An 18,359-nucleotide genomic window follows, 5' to 3' on the forward strand; every position below is an offset into this window, starting at 1 on the left:
TCTCAGATATTCCGTCATCATTAATCCGTGTAGGGCTGTCTTGATCTGTAGTTTCCTAAGTGCCTGTAGAGATTTCCAGTCGTCTGCTTTGCTGCCTGTAGCAGCGCTGCCATCCTCTCCTAGTAGTGAGGGTGCCCGAAGTATCTCAGCTATTGTGTCATCATCAAAGCTGAGGCCAACGGTGTCCATAGTGAGTGTAAGTGCTCAGGACAGAACAATGGGCTGTCTAGAGTTTAGGAAAAGAGGAAATGAAGATAGATAGGTCCCGCGGCTGGCTGCCGTACGTTAATTATATCACAAAAGAGGGGGGGACCGGGAGCGTAGTTAGAAAATAGGTCCAGTACCCGTGCTCCCTCAGAATAACTAGTATATTACGAGAGGGTAACTGTTCCTGAGGAATTATGGTTGTGTTTGTTCTCTCAAAGTGGTGTGGGGAATTTCTCCTTTTGTATATAGTGCCCTCACACACCCTTTCGGGTGTCTTGCTTCATCATAGGGCGTTGCTCCTCGTGGGGGTGGCGCTGCAGTCCCCCACGGGCCCCGCAAGAGGGCTCTTTGGCGGAGATCTTTTGATTGGAGACGCCGCAGTTGTGCATGGGTGTGTGTGGGCCTAATGGAAAACAAGTGGGTGGTGCGGTTTAAAAATTGCTGGGTAGAGTTTCAGACCTTTATTCACTGCCCTACCTGGCAAATGATTAAAAATGGTTATCCTGGAGCTACTCTTAATGAAAAAAATATTAAAAGAGGGCAGATCCTGGAAAGTAACTGCTGCTCTCAGGAATGTGAGTGGGGAGCCTACTGGTGAATGGTCAACATGTTTCGCGCTTACGAATGGGTCCTTAAGGGATCCCAGATGCGCTTCGTCAGGACCTATAAAAAATAATTAAATAGTGAGTGAAAGTGTTTGTGAGTGAAATAGAATGACAGGTTTCAGTGAAGTGTGATACTGTAGACCTGTTGAACCTCAATAGTAAGGTTAGTCCAGCGTCTTTGCGCTGAGAGGTTTACCTGTCTTTTCTGGAAACCTCAACCCAACCTGAATTGGTAGGGAAAAAAAGGGGGGGGGGAGAGACAAACACAGGGACAGGGAAGAAAAATATGCAGAGACAAATAACATCAAGGTGAATACTGGTACATTTATCTCACGAATGTCAAACAAGCGACATAAGATAATAACACTGCACGCCATGCTTCTAAAGTAAACATAACATGCGTATCAGACGGTCGTGATGACTATGATCCCAAAATATCTTGAATCCGTTTCTGTGCAGTGAGAATATCATTGCATCCGTGTGTATTCACTTGGCCAGCTATTCGTGTGAGGCAGTGAAACTTGCCCCGTGAGAACTGTAGCTAGCTATATCGTGGCTGTTTAACGATAACGAGCAATATCTGTACCGTGGTGTGTTCGTGTGTATCAATAACACAACTAACGTTATCCGTGAAACTAAGGTGAGGATCAAGGATCGGCGACTAGATTAGTCATTAAGGCCTACCCTAAAGTTGTAGGGATAAGGGCCCCATCAGCGTAGTGGAGTTGGCACTAAGGAGAAACTGAAGGACGGGGAGACAGAGAGAGGTTTTTTGAGAATCTGGAAATAAATCAGACTCTAAAGTTGTGCGGCTCGGCTCACCTCTTTCGTAGGGAAATACTCACTCGTGCTCCTTCGCCCGGGACGTGGTAACCTACCCCCTCTCCATCTATCGCTGGAACGGATAGTCAAGGAGCGAACAATTACCGCTTATATCCGATCTTTCCGCTGCACTATTCTGATTGGGGACGTGTCGGTGGGCGCAGACAGATGACGTCACTACGTTGCGTGAATTGGTTACTACGGTAACAAGTAGGACGTTGTTACAGACGCGGTAGCGTCTTTCCGCTGCACTACTCTGATTGGGGACGTGTTGGTGGGCGCAGACCGAAGACGTCACTACATTGCATGACTTGGTTACTACGGTAACAAGTAGGACGTTGTTACAGACGCGGTAGCGTCTGGAAAACGATCGCCAGTCTAGTTGTTTCATGAATAATTGTCATGATAATTCTGGCAATAGATAAAAGTATGTATGATGTAATAAAAGGGATCGTTGTACAGAATGCAGTTTATGTTTGTTAAGGTGTGCCCTGCATGAAGGAGGCGTAGCTTCATTTTTCGGGGATCTGTTGCCAATATATCATGTTTAGGTCACCCCCCGCATTGATGAGGAAGTTGTTCGTATGTATAATGTTGTGTCAATAAAGTTACTTGAATGTAAAAACCATTGATCGTAACTAATGGGGATGTGGCGGTTTTTTTATTATGGGAAAACTCGTGACAGTAGCATCCCCTGAGTAGATTGAAGTTCTTAAAACCGATCTGGTTTTCCATTCACTAAAGATTGGTGCAAATATACCACACGTAATGTTGGATGAATGGGGGGTCTGTTTCTATGCCTGTAATCAGACTGGTACAGAGTGGCTACTGTTTTCGCTGATAAACATATCGAAGCTATTCTGATAGTATTGTTGAGGCAGAGCAAAATAACAATAGTCTGATCACGTAGTAAGGGTGGATATGTGGTTCTTATGTCAGCTCCACCCATGGAATTTCGTCGTTCAGACCTATTGTATCGCTTTTCAGTCTATGGACCCATCTTTGTTCTTGTCTGAACAGGGACTGTTTAGTCCAATGTGGATTGGAATCGATGACGGTCCATCTCAAACTGTTAGCGGCGTGCCCTTCCTCTGAAAAGTGTGTCAAAAGTTTAGTATTGGTTTTACCTCGTCTGATGGTGCTCTTATGTTCCCCTATGCGGACCTTAACTGCTCTAGTAGTCATTCCTACATATCTCTTGTTGCATGGGCATATAATGGTATAGACACAATTGGTAGTGTTGCAGTTGGTGTGTCTTAATTGGCGCCACGGTGTGTTGAGGCCCAGGTCGATTTCTTTGGAAACCGTGGTCTCTGCACAGCTCGAGCAGGAGCCGCAAGGGTAGTGGCCTACTACAGGTGGTAGAGACCAAAGTGTCGTTTGTTGTGTGGTTGGGGGTTTGGGCCTGGTGTGTACTAGGTGGTCTTTCAGATTCATTGTGCGTTTAAAAGCGAACAGGGGTGGTGGTCCTGGTTCAAATGAACCGGAATTTAGTATGGACCAATGTTTTCTGATTGCTCTTTGCACATTATTCGAGTTCGGGGTGAATGTAGTGACACAGGTCATTGTGTCTAGTACTGGTTTGTCTTTGGTTTCGAGCAGTGCAGCCCTAGTGCTGTTCTTTGCCCTCTTGTGTGCCTGACGAATGATGCCCTTCGGATAGTGCCGTTTCTCCAGATTGTCTCTGAGGAGATCTGACTGTGTTTCAAATTCTTTTATGGTGTCACAGTTTCTTCGGAGGCGTAGAAATTGGCCAACCGGTAGGTTGTTTCTAAGTGCTCTGGGGTGGTGACTATCATAGATAAGGAGATTATTCCTATCCGTGGGTTTTTTATAATTGGTGGTATGTAGACACCCATTGTCCAAGGAAATGAGAAGGTCCAGAAATGGAATGGATTGACGTGACCTGGTGCTGGTAAATTTCAAGTACGGATTCAGGGTGTTAACCCAGTTGCAGAATTCCGTACATTGGTCTTCGGTACCTTGCCAGAATACGATTACATCGTCTATATAACGACGCCATAGCAGAATGTGCTCTTTATATGGGTTGTTGTCTCCCAAAATGTGTCCCTCTTCAAAATGAGCCATGTAAAGGCAGGCCAGACTCGGCGCGAATGTGCTTCCCATGCTCGTGCCTTGTATCTGATGGTAGAGGTGGTTTTTAAAGGCAAAGAAGTTTTCTTTGAGAGCCAGGGAAGCACAGTCGCAAATGAAGGAGATCGGTGTCATGTAGGGCCATGGTGTGATTTTCCGGAGAGTGTCTTCTAGGACTTCCAATGTGGCATCCTGCGGGATATTCGTATACAGGGCTTCAACGTCCATGGTCACCAAAAAGTCTATACGGTTGGCGTCGGGGAATTGATCAATGAGATTTAGGACTTCTGTGGTGTCTCTCAGGTAAGTGGGCGTCTGACTCACCAAAGGGCGTAGGTAAAAATCACAAAATTTGCTCAGTGGCTCCAACACAGAGTTAATGCCAGAGACAATCGGTCTGCCGGGAGGGGGGGTGACCCCTTTGTGGATCTTGGGGAGAGTGTAAAAGTATGGGGTCCGTGGTTCATCTGTCGTTAGGAAGTTGGCTTCTTGTTGTGAAATCCAGCCTTCAATGGACGCCTCGTTGACCATACTCTTAATCCTCGTGGACAGACGTTGGGTGGGGTCTTCTGTAATCACTTCATAGTAGGTAGTGTTGTTCAGTTGTCGAGTGCATTCTCTGTCATAGGAATCTTGATCCTGGATGACGATGGCACCTCCCTTGTCTGCTGGTTTCAGTATTATCTCCCGATCATCTGTAATGGTACGTAGGATGTGTCTCTCCTCCTTTGACAAATTGTCGTATGGTTGCCTCCTGTCAAGAGTCCCTATGTCTTTCAAGACCGCTTGTTCGTAAGTAAGGACCTCGTGGGGTGTCATAGCCACGGTCGGAGTGAATTTTGACGGTTTTTTCAGACCCGTCTCCGTAGGAGGATTATCAGGTTTCCCTTGGAAGAAAGCCTTAAGTCTAACTTTGCGGAAGAACTGGTGAAGTTCTTGATGTAACTTGAAAGAGTCCACTTACAGAAGAAGAGACCATGCTACTTGAAAAGGGTTTAGGATTTGTTCCCACACCGAAAGAGGACTCTTTCAAGTTACATCAAGAACTTCACCAGTTCTTCCGCAAAGTTAGACTTAAGGCTTTCTTCCAAGGGAAACCTGATAATCCTCCTACGGAGACGGGTCTGAAAAAACCGTCAAAATTCACTCCGACCGTGGCTATGACACCCCACGAGGTCCTTACTTACGAACAAGCGGTCTTGAAAGACATAGGGACTCTTGACAGGAGGCAACCATACGACAATTTGTCAAAGGAGGAGAGACACATCCTACGTACCATTACAGATGATCGGGAGATAATACTGAAACCAGCAGACAAGGGAGGTGCCATCGTCATCCAGGATCAAGATTCCTATGACAGAGAATGCACTCGACAACTGAACAACACTACCTACTATGAAGTGATTACAGAAGACCCCACCCAACGTCTGTCCACGAGGATTAAGAGTATGGTCAACGAGGCGTCCATTGAAGGCTGGATTTCACAACAAGAAGCCAACTTCCTAACGACAGATGAACCACGGACCCCATACTTTTACACTCTCCCCAAGATCCACAAAGGGGTCACCCCCCCTCCCGGCAGACCGATTGTCTCTGGCATTAACTCTGTGTTGGAGCCACTGAGCAAATTTTGTGATTTTTACCTACGCCCTTTGGTGAGTCAGACGCCCACTTACCTGAGAGACACCACAGAAGTCCTAAATCTCATTGATCAATTCCCCGACGCCAACCGTATAGACTTTTTGGTGACCATGGACGTTGAAGCCCTGTATACGAATATCCCGCAGGATGCCACATTGGAAGTCCTAGAAGACACTCTCCGGAAAATCACACCATGGCCCTACATGACACCGATCTCCTTCATTTGCGACTGTGCTTCCCTGGCTCTCAAAGAAAACTTCTTTGCCTTTAAAAACCACCTCTACCATCAGATACAAGGCACGAGCATGGGAAGCACATTCGCGCCGAGTCTGGCCTGCCTTTACATGGCTCATTTTGAAGAGGGACACATTTTGGGAGACAACAACCCATATAAAGAGCACATTCTGCTATGGCGTCGTTATATAGACGATGTAATCGTATTCTGGCAAGGTACCGAAGACCAATGTACGGAATTCTGCAACTGGGTTAACACCCTGAATCCGTACTTGAAATTTACCAGCACCAGGTCACGTCAATCCATTCCATTTCTGGACCTTCTCATTTCCTTGGACAATGGGTGTCTACATACCACCAATTATAAAAAACCCACGGATAGGAATAATCTCCTTATCTATGATAGTCACCACCCCAGAGCACTTAGAAACAACCTACCGGTTGGCCAACTTCTACGCCTCCGAAGAAACTGTGACACCATAAAAGAATTTGAAACACAGTCAGATCTCCTCAGAGACAATCTGGAGAAACGGCACTATCCGAAGGGCATCATTCGTCAGGCACACAAGAGGGCAAAGAACAGCACTAGGGCTGCACTGCTCGAAACCAAAGACAAACCAGTACTAGACACAATGACCTGTGTCACTACATTCACCCCGAACTCGAATAATGTGCAAAGAGCAATCAGAAAACATTGGTCCATACTAAATTCCGGTTCATTTGAACCAGGACCACCACCCCTGTTCGCTTTTAAACGCACAATGAATCTGAAAGACCACCTAGTACACACCAGGCCCAAACCCCCAACCACACAACAAACGACACTTTGGTCTCTACCACCTGTAGTAGGCCACTACCCTTGCGGCTCCTGCTCGAGCTGTGCAGAGACCACGGTTTCCAAAGAAATCGACCTGGGCCTCAACACACCGTGGCGCCAATTAAGACACACCAACTGCAACACTACCAATTGTGTCTATACCATTATATGCCCATGCAACAAGAGATATGTAGGAATGACTACTAGAGCAGTTAAGGTCCGCATAGGGGAACATAAGAGCACCATCAGACGAGGTAAAACCAATACTAAACTTTTGACACACTTTTCAGAGGAAGGGCACGCCGCTAACAGTTTGAGATGGACCGTCATCGATTCCAATCCACATTGGACTAAACAGTCCCTGTTCAGACAAGAACAAAGATGGGTCCATAGACTGAAAAGCGATACAATAGGTCTGAACGACGAAATTCCATGGGTGGAGCTGACATAAGAACCACATATCCACCCTTACTACGTGATCAGACTATTGTTATTTTGCTCTGCCTCAACAATACTATCAGAATAGCTTCGATATGTTTATCAGCGAAAACAGTAGCCACTCTGTACCAGTCTGATTACAGGCATAGAAACAGACCCCCCATTCATCCAACATTACGTGTGGTATATTTGCACCAATCTTTAGTGAATGGAAAACCAGATCGGTTTTAAGAACTTCAATCTACTCAGGGGATGCTACTGTCACGAGTTTTCCCATAATAAAAAAACCGCCACATCCCCATTAGTTACGATCAATGGTTTTTACATTCAAGTAACTTTATTGACACAACATTATACATACGAACAACTTCCTCATCAATGCGGGGGGTGACCTAAACATGATATATTGGCAACAGATCCCCGAAAAATGAAGCTACGCCTCCTTCATGCAGGGCACACCTTAACAAACATAAACTGCATTCTGTACAACGATCCCTTTTATTACATCATACATACTTTTATCTATTGCCAGAATTATCATGACAATTATTCATGAAACAACTAGACTGGCGATCGTTTTCCAGACGCTACCGCGTCTGTAACAACGTCCTACTTGTTACCGTAGTAACCAAGTCATGCAATGTAGTGACGTCTTCGGTCTGCGCCCACCAACACGTCCCCAATCAGAGTAGTGCAGCGGAAAGACGCTACCGCGTCTGTAACAACGTCCTACTTGTTACCGTAGTAACCAATTCACGCAACGTAGTGACGTCATCTGTCTGCGCCCACCGACACGTCCCCAATCAGAATAGTGCAGCGGAAAGATCGGATATAAGCGGTAATTGTTCGCTCCTTGACTATCCGTTCCAGCGATAGATGGAGAGGGGGTAGGTTACCACGTCCCGGGCGAAGGAGCACGAGTGAGTATTTCCCTACGAAAGAGGTGAGCCGAGCCGCACAACTTTAGAGTCTGATTTATTTCCAGATTCTCAAAAAACCTCTCTCTGTCTCCCCGTCCTTCAGTTTCTCCTTAGTGCCAACTCCACTACGCTGATGGGGCCCTTATCCCTACAACTTTAGGGTAGGCCTTAATGACTAATCTAGTCGCCGATCCTTGATCCTCACCTTAGTTTCACGGATAACGTTAGTTGTGTTATTGATACACACGAACACACCACGGTACAGATATTGCTCGTTATCGTTAAACAGCCACGATATAGCTAGCTACAGTTCTCACGGGGCAAGTTTCACTGCCTCACACGAATAGCTGGCCAAGTGAATACACACGGATGCAATGATATTCTCACTGCACAGAAACGGATTCAAGATATTTTGGGATCATAGTCATCACGACCGTCTGATACGCATGTTATGTTTACTTTAGAAGCATGGCGTGCAGTGTTATTATCTTATGTCGCTTGTTTGACATTCGTGAGATAAATGTACCAGTATTCACCTTGATGTTATTTGTCTCTGCATATTTTTCTTCCCTGTCCCTGTGTTTGTCTCTCCCCCCCCCTTTTTTTCCCTACCAATTCAGGTTGGGTTGAGGTTTCCAGAAAAGACAGGTAAACCTCTCAGCGCAAAGACGCTGGACTAACCTTACTATTGAGGTTCAACAGGTCTACAGTATCACACTTCACTGAAACCTGTCATTCTATTTCACTCACAAACACTTTCACTCACTATTTAATTATTTTTTATAGGTCCTGACGAAGCGCATCTGGGATCCCTTAAGGACCCATTCGTAAGCGCGAAACATGTTGACCATTCACCAGTAGGCTCCCCACTCACATTCCTGAGAGCAGCAGTTACTTTCCAGGATCTGCCCTCTTTTAATATTTTTTTCATTAAGAGTAGCTCCAGGATAACCATTTTTAATCATTTGCCAGGTAGGGCAGTGAATAAAGGTCTGAAACTCTACCCAGCAATTTTTAAACCGCACCACCCACTTGTTTTCCATTAGGCCCACACACACCCATGCACAACTGCGGCGTCTCCAATCAAAAGATCTCCGCCAAAGAGCCCTCTTGCGGGGCCCGTGGGGGACTGCAGCGCCACCCCCACGAGGAGCAACGCCCTATGATGAAGCAAGACACCCGAAAGGGTGTGTGAGGGCACTATATACAAAAGGAGAAATTCCCCACACCACTTTGAGGGTGATTGGGTGTCATAGGGTGAGTCACCCTCACGCCAATGGGACTTTACAGTGCCACCCTGCACTTTGCGCCTACAAATAGAGGGGGCATTTCTCCTTTCAGCCCTGAAGCAAGTCCGAAGAGAAAATTACTCATGCTGCCCCTGGGCAAGGCAGATGGCTAAAATTAGCCCCTTCCTCATTTTCATTCCTCCCTTTCCCTCACTCCTAACGAAGTCTGGTTCAACCATTTGGGTTTGCACTGCAGAGAATGGAGGTTTTTGTCTCTACCCTGCATGTCGGGCAGGCTAGGGAATGATATTCATAAGTCGATAGGCCAACCTGCCATTTATCGATACTGTAGTGTTGCCTCTTTGGCCAGGTTTCTGTCTTTTTTCCTTATTTCTTCTCTTTCAGTGCATGTGAAGATTGAGAGGCAAATACTTGTGTGCGTTTAGTAAACATACACTCTGGGGTTGTGTTGTTCAAACATGTCCAGTTAGGTGTCGCCAAGCTTTTAAAAACATATACATACTTAGACATGCACACTCAACACTCACATGTTGTATTATTTCTCTTAAACAGCTAAATGGATGTTCACCAAACCAAGAAAAGGCATAACATTCCCAGAAAGCCACATACCATTAAAATGTAACTAGCACACAAAATCTTCTTATGGGAAATCTCATTTAATTAGCACCTGAACAGCCTTTCATTTGGAGACTCTCCTTATCACCCTTGAACTGCTTTTTCATACAGCATCAAGTCTGGCAAGTTCGTAGATGTTCTACAAAAAACCTTTTTCTTGAAGGTGGTGAACACTGGTCAAAGCGGTCTAAAGGTATTAAGAATATCTATTGTGTGTGGTGCCCCCTAATATACACGGATCCAGGTGTTTGATCTGGCTGTGTTCCCTTTTCTTGTTGTCCCTCTTAAAATAAACTTGTAGCTTAATAATTAGGACTTTTTACGTTACAACACATGCTTACTTTACAAGCATGTTAGAGAGTAGACAAAATAGAGGACGCTTTATAGCATGCCAAGGTGTCTTACTCTGTGAGGTATAGATTCTTACCTCTGAACAGTCTGTCAGGCAAACTATGTCCTGGCACCTCACAGTGAGTAACTGGGTGTCTGGATCCACCTGATCCGTGCACTCACATTCCTTACAGGCGCCCTTGATTTGTGGGATGTTGGATCCAGGCTAGAGGAAGTCAAAGATAAAACAGCTCCAGGTCATGCATTCAATATCATGCATGGTTGGGGGCGGAGTCAGTGAAGGCTGCCTGATCTATGTGGAGTAAAGTTGTGGAAAAGGCCAAACATTTACAGAGCAAGGGGTTTGAGCGATAAAGATGCAGATGAGGGGCTGTGAGTCTTAGGAAAAAGGGTCCACTTCAAAGCAGATGGGCCTAAGGTATTCCCTCTCTTGCTTGCTGTATACTGTGGACTCGATGCAGCAGGAAGTGGCCAGCAATAAGAGAGAGAGCAGGAACATTCACATAAAGATGGATGAAAGGTTAACTCAACATTCTGGTGGAAAGTACAGCTGAATTCCTCACAACAATTCAATCTGGCAGTACCTCTAAGAGTGCTGCAGGGGGCACACGGGGCTTTCTTTTCAGTTGTGTGTAAGCACACTCGGGCAAGAGTCTCACATGAGGGGAAAAGTAAGAACAATAGTTTACCTGGTACGTAACATTGTTGAAGACACAGACTTTTTCTGGCACTGGAGGAAGAAAAAAGAAGATGGAGGTAGGTCACTTTCTGTATAACTATGTAAGTAATCTCAACTGATGTTATATCTTCTGGTCTTCCCCAGAAACAACGAAACGTCAACCTTATATCTGCTTCAGTGCAATCTCTTCAGAGAGCTCTTCTATGCTATACATTGGCCTGCAGTCATGAGAATCTCGAGCAAGCTGTCTGACGCAAGTTCATATAGAAACTGGTCACAACGGGGAGTCTTCCTCTTTGCAGTCTCAAAGTTGCACCAGAGTTCTGAACTCTCATGGAGTGTTACTCTGACAAGATATCCCCTACTACCTGTGCAAGCATTCAGAAATGACCAGCAAAGTAAAGGCATAAGGCAAAGCGAGCAACAAATTCACGCAGAGCATAAGGAATATGCTACTTACCAGTATGCATCTGTTCTTGGCATGAAGAGCTGCAGAGTCACACACTTAGGATAGTAGATCACCATCTTGTGTAGGGCTCGGATGCTTGCAGGTTGTTGTTGTCTCCGTAAGAAGTCTTTGGTCATGAGATCGGTAACTCCTCCGTTGGACGACAGTGCGCTTGGGCATCAACTCCATCGTTAGATTGTTTTTCTCCATGATGAGAAATGATGGAGTTTGTAGAAGAGAGAGAGAAGTCCATGTGTGATGTCTAAGTAAGACAATGCTGGAACAGATACAGGTCCCGGGGAGGTGGGTGGGCGTGTGTGACTCTGCAACTCTACATGCCAAGAACAGATGCATACTGGTAAGTAGCATATTCCGTTCGGAGGCATATGAGCTGCAGATCACACACTTAGGATAGACTATATAGCAGTATCTCCCCTAGCGGTGGTCACCTGTATCGGTTACAGCAGTTTGAAATAAAGTTTTAAGGACAGCCTGACCCAAAGAAGCTTGTTGCTTTGCTTGTTCATCAACAAAATAGTGTTTGGTAAAGATGTGTGTTGTAGACCACGTGGCTGCCTTACAAATATCTTCTAAGGGAATGTTTCCTAAGAATGCCATGGAAGCCCCTATTTTGCGTGTGGAATGCGCTCTAGGGGGAACGGTTAGTGTGCGTTTAGCCATGTGGTAGCATATTTGGATATATTTAACTATCCACCCAGCTATCCCAGATTTTGAAATGGGTTGCCTTTATGTGGGGGAGAGAAAGCGACACACAAATGTTTTCTTTTGCGGAATGATTTGGATCTGTCAATGTAGTAAAGAAGGGCTCTTTTAACGTCTAGGGTATGAAGAGCTCTTTCAGCTACAGAGTCTGGATTTGGAAAGAATACTGGTAACTCTATTGATTGGTTAAGATGGAACGGAGATATGACTTTTGGAAGGAATTTCGGATTTGTTCTAAGAACCACTTTGTTACGGTGTAATTGTAAGAATGGTTCTTGTATGGTTAAGGCCTGGATCTCACTTACCCTTCTGAGGGATGTGATAGCGATAAGGAAAGCCACTTTCCATGTGAGGAACTGTAGTTCGCATTTATGCAGAGGTTCAAATGGGGGTCCCATGAGCCTTGTAAGAACAATGTAAAGATTCCACATTGGAGAGGGTGGTAATCTGGGAGGAATAATTCTTTTTAGTCCTTCCATGAAGGCTTTGATCGCAGGTACTCTAAAGAGTGACAAGTATTGTCTATTTTGTAAGTAGGCTGCTAATGCTGCTAGGTGGAGACGTAAGGATGAGTTTGCCAAATTACATCTTTGCAAGTGCAGTAAGTAGCAAATGATGTCCTGGATGGATGCATCCAGTGGGTTTATATGATTGTTAGTGCAGTAAATGGCAAATCTTTACCATTTTGCAGCGAAGCGGGCTCTAGTGGTAGGTCGTCTGGCCTCTCTCATAATTTTCATGCAGTCTGGTGGTAGGTTGAGATAACCGAATTCTAGGACTTCAGGAGCCAGATTGCCAGGTTCAGTTGACCTGGATCTGGGTGTCTGATTTCTCCATGGTTCTGGGTTAATAAGGACGGGGAGAGATGCAGTTTTTGGTGATGGCACTAGCGAGAGTTCCAGTAGGGTTGGGAACCACGGTTGGCGTGCCCATGTGGGAACTACTAAGATCAGTTTGAGAGACTGTTGCCTGAGCTTGCGTACCACTAATGGAATGAGTGGGAGAGGCGGAAAAGCGTACGCAAATCTGCCTGACCTGTTCATCCATATTGCATTGCCCTTTGACTCCGGGTGGGGAAACCTGGCGGCGAAGGTTGGGCTTTTTCCGTTTTCGTGTGTGGCGAACAGATCTATGTCTGGTTGGCCCCATTGTTGGAAAAAGGGTATTAGGACTTGGGGATGTAGGTCCCATTCGTGGATCTGTTGAGTCTGTCGACTTAACAGATCGGCAATCTGATTGTGAACCCCTAGAAGGTGTTTTGCAAGTAGGTATATTTCCTGGGGAATGGCCCATCTCCAAATGTTCTGTGTGAGCTGGGACAGCTGGAGAGAATGTGTGCCTCCTTGTTTCTGTATGTAATACATGGCTGTAATGTGTCTGTCTGGATGTATGTCGTTACAACGCACACTTTTACAATGCATGCACTTACAACGCATTTTTTACAACGCATAATCCATTACAACGCATGACTTTACAACGCATGACACTACAACGCATTTTTAAAAACTACCTTTACAACGCATTTCCATTACAACGCATACTACCTTTACAACGCATACCATTACAACGCATAATATTAAATTGCATTTAAGGTAAGTATTAGATAGTATAGGGGTAAAAGTTACTTTTCTAACTCCAGGGGGTGCAACAGTAGGGTAAGTGTTGGATAGTATAGGGGTAAAAATTACTATTCTAACTCCAGGGGGTGCAACAGTAGGGTAAGTGTTGGATAGTGTAGTGTAATATTATGCGTTGTAATGGTATGCGTTGTAATGGTAGTATGCGTTGTAATGGAATGCGTTGTAAAGGTAGTTTTTAAAAATGCGTTGTAGTGTCATGCGTTGTAATGTCATGCGTTGTAATGGATTATGCGTTGTAAAAAATGCGTTGTAAAGGTAGTGCGTTGTAAAAGTTGCGTTGTAAAGGTTGTTCCCCTGTCTGTCTGGATGAGGACAGTTTTGTTTTGGAAATGTAGTTGGAATGATTTTAGTGCTAGGAACACTGCTAGCAGTTCCAAGTAATTGATATGGAGCATTTTTTGTTGAGTGGTCCATTTGCCCTGAGTGGTGTGGCCGAGTAGATGGGCTCCCCATCCTGTGAGCGATACGTCCGTTGTCAGCACTATCTGTAGAAGAGGCTCTAGGAACGGCCGCCCTTTGGAGAGGTTTGTTATGTTCCACCATTTTGAGGTAGTGATGTGTGCGGCTGTCCACCAACACCAGAACCGTAAGTTGTCAGTGAGCCTGGTTCCACTGACGTGCTAGACATTCTTGCAAGGGGCGCATTTGAAGTCTGGCATAAGGCACAATGAAGATGCATGACGCCATCATGCCTATGACTTGCATGAACACTCTTGCTGGAAGAGAGTGTTGGATTTGGAATTTTGCGATAAGAGCTTGTAAATTGGCTATCCTGGGTGGATTGGGATATTGTAGTGTAGTGTGGTAGGTAGCACACACATCTCCACGTAGTGTAGATAGTCGCTCATGATCCTGAAGAAGTGCCAAGATCCTCCTGACACACGAGGCACGAAACATGTCGATCTATAGAGTAGAGCTTCATGATTAGACACTTTTTCTAGTACATCAGCCACTCTACACCTTTTTTAACCGGGTAGTTTACCTTCCGAATAAATTATTGACAAGGACTAACTGACCCTTTTTAACCTCACTACTTCACACATCTACACATTTCAGGCCCCCTTACCCCCATGCACCAACCGGCAGGAACAGAAGATCCCCGATAAAGAGCCCCGGTTCGGGTGTCCGTCAAGGATTGCAGCGCCGCCTTGACGAGGGGCAGAGCTCATATGATGAAGCATGACACCCAGCTTGCTGGGTGTGTGAGAGCTCTAGTTCAAACTAAGGGAATTCCCCAAGTTACCACTAGGCCGTTTTTGATGGCATTTTCTTTCTGAACCAACTCTTCTACGTACCAGAGGAACTTTGTACCCTTTTTTGTTCTTGATTACTGGGGCTTGTACACTGGACCTCATTAAAGAAGCCCATCTGCCTTGTCCCTCTCCTTGCATTACTGTACTAGCACGGGTTCTCACCCGTGGGACATTGATCTATAGGTTACCAGCGGATTTCAATTAATCCAGACTGGACCCTCTATCCTTTCTTCTGGTCCGACTTACTGACCACTTATCTTTATTCTCATGGATACTCAGGGGCTTAGCTTCGGCGACGATGCCATCTCAGATATACTTGAGAGAACACCGTCCCTCCTACTAAATGATGGCAATACGGCCTCTGGCTCACAATCTGACGATTGGAATGCTTTGATGCAACTAAAAAGAGAGTGGTTAAAAATAACTCTCCATGGTGCGCTGATGACAGAATATCTGCGTGCCAACATCGCACCCACTGGGCTCATCATTAACAACTTTCCTAGATTATTTCTAGACGATGCAACCTTCAAAAAGGAGTGGTCCCTGGTTGCGTGGAAATGCACCAGGGATTTACTAGTGCTGATCATTAATACAGCTAGACGCCTAGCTGATGCCCTCCTAGTCAGAATACAAATTGCTGAGGGAGCACTTAAAACCACTATCCAGATCTCAGCCTACAAGAGTAGACTTGCTGAGATCAATGCAGAGATTACCGACAACAAAGAATATCTGATGAAACAAAAAATAGCGAAACTTCAGAAAGATATCCTTAAATTTGACAAAGAGAAAGTGTTCCCTTATTTGAAGGCCGACTACACCTCGGTCAAGAATAGTTACTCATCTGATGAGAACTCCGATAGAAGAGACTCCTCTGACAGCAATTCCAGTACAGGGAGCTGGGGCAGTAATAACGCACGGAGAAATCAACACTCTAACTACCATTACAATGCCCAGACTTTCCAGGGCCCTCCCCTGTTTCCAGGCCATCCTCCACCACCACCATATTGGCAATATCCACCATTCCAACCAGGACCACCTCAGTTCTTCAATAATGGCCCCCCTTTTTTAGACAGAGGTTGGGGCAGAGGAAGAGGGCGCAACAGAAGAAACTCTCAAAAACGGGTACAATGGCAGGACCAACCAACAACAGGGATGGACACACGCAGCAAAACGGTGAACAAGAGAAACTAGTGGTGAACCTGTCATCACGCATTCTCACTGAATCAGATACCTCAATACTGCAAAAGGGGTTAGGGTTTGTCCCCACCCCGAAAGTAGACAAATTTAGAGACCTTTGTGAAGTGCAGAAATTGTTTCGCAAGATACGACTTCAGTCCTTCTTTCAGGACAAACCCACAAGCACAGAGGATGACTCTGGTTTGAGGAATCCCTCTACCTTTACCCCTCTCAATGCCATGGTCCCAGTGGAAGTGTTAACTTTTGAGAAGGCAGTATTAAAAGATCTAGCCTTAATACCTCTTCCTTCTCCCTTCCACAACCTTTCTAACATTGAAATACAGACTGCAAATGCACTTGCTGCAGATCAATCGATAACCATCAAACAAGCAGACAAGGGTGGGGCAACTGTAATACAATCCACAGTTGACTATGATACAGAATGTAGACGTCAACTCAACAATGACAGATACTACGCTCCAATCCAAATTGATCCAACACCACGCCTCGCGAGTTCCATCTCCACATTAGTACATGAGGCTGTTACTAATGGTTGGATCAGTCAACGCGAATCAGCTTTTCTGATTGCGAAAGAACCAAAAATACCGTATTTCTATACTTTACCCAAGATACACAAGGGTACAGTTCCGGTTCCTGGACGTCCCATTGTCTCTGGAATTGGCTCAATACTGGAACCCTTGTCTAAATTTGTTGACCATTTCTTGCAGCCCCTAGTCAGTAACACACCATCTTTCGTGAGGGACACGACTGACATCCTCAGAATCATCGAATCTATAGAGGACCCAGGAGATATTGATTTTTTGATTACCCTAGACGTAGAGGCTCTCTACACTAATATCCCCCAGAGGGAGACTCTGACAGTTGTAGAGGCGGCCCTCAGCTCCCTAGATTGGGACTCACCCACTCCAATCTCGTTCATCATGGAGTGTGCATCCCTGGCTTTGACTGAAAACTTCTTTGAGTTTAAAGGCCAACTATATCATCAAAGCCAGGGAACTTCGATGGGGAGTACTTTTGCTCCCAGCTTGGCCTGTCTATACATGGCGGCCTTTGAAACAAATGTCATCAACAACACTAACAATCCATATGTCCACCACCTGAAACTGTGGAAACGGTTTATCGATGACATTTTAATCTTTTGGCATGGTACCATTGACACATGTATGGCTTTTATAGGTTGGATCAATCAACAAAACATCTTTCTGAATTTCTCCCACACCATTTCAGAAACCAACGTTGCATTCCTTGACCTTAATATTAGACTATCTGAGGGGGAGCTCTCCACGAGTCTATATAGGAAACCCACCGATCGGAATAGTTTACTCTTATACCAGAGCCATCATCCTAAGGCTCTCAAAGATAATCTACCGTTCGGACAGTTCTTGCGTATCAGACGCAACTGTACATCCACCACTGACTACAAGAAAGAGTCTACCATTCTAGCTACTAATCTCATGACTAGAGGTTACCCTACCAGAGTGATCAAAGACTCTATGAAGAGAGCCAGAAATAACCCTAGGGAAGCACTATTAGAAGTCCACTCCAAACCACCAGCAGACTCGATCACCTGTGTCACCTCCTACACAGCTACCTCAGTTCCAACTAAGAGGGTCATTTTGAAACATTGGAACATCTTGAACACAGGAGACCTAAGGATATCCAAACCCAGATTTGCCTACACTAGAACTCGTAATCTACGAGACATTTTGATCAATACAAGACCCAGGAGCCCCACTGATAAGACACAAACCACTCTATGGGGTTTACCACCTGTTAAGGGACATTATCCCTGCGGCACTTGCACAGTCTGCAAGTACACAACACTAACCAAAGAAGTGACATTACGACCTAACTTTAAGTGGTGCATCCAGACACACACCAACTGCAACACTAGACAGTGTATCTATCTGATCACCTGTCCGTGTGGTCTACAATATATAGGGATGACCATGCGTCCAGTCAAAGTTCGCATTACCGAACATAGAAGCAACATCCGTTGTCAACGAGCCACCACGAGGATGTACAGACACTTCACAGAGACGCAACATTCCCCAGATTCTTTACATTGGATTGTACTGGAAGCACACCAACATATTTCAAAACAATCTTTATTTAGGATTGAACAGAGATGGGTACACAGATTAGCGAGCCACACTGAGGGTTTGAATGATGATATTCCATGGAGCTCCATCTCTTAATCATCCTGGTCACTAATTCCATCATGAAGTTGGCTCACAGGTTGGCATTACAATATTGGCACTGCCCTTTCTCTCCCCTCCCTCCCCCCCCCCCCAACCCCCCCCCCTTTGTTTTAATGCTAATACTTGCCCTACCATTGACGACATTGCGACATTGGGGTACCCCTCGCAGACTATTCCTCCTAGCCTGCGTTGTTTTTTAATCTGAGTACCGACCCTACAACTAA

This window comes from Triturus cristatus, chromosome 3_1 (assembly GCF_964204655.1).
Source record: "Triturus cristatus chromosome 3_1, aTriCri1.1, whole genome shotgun sequence".
In the NCBI taxonomy this organism is placed as follows: Eukaryota; Metazoa; Chordata; class Amphibia; order Caudata; family Salamandridae; genus Triturus; species Triturus cristatus.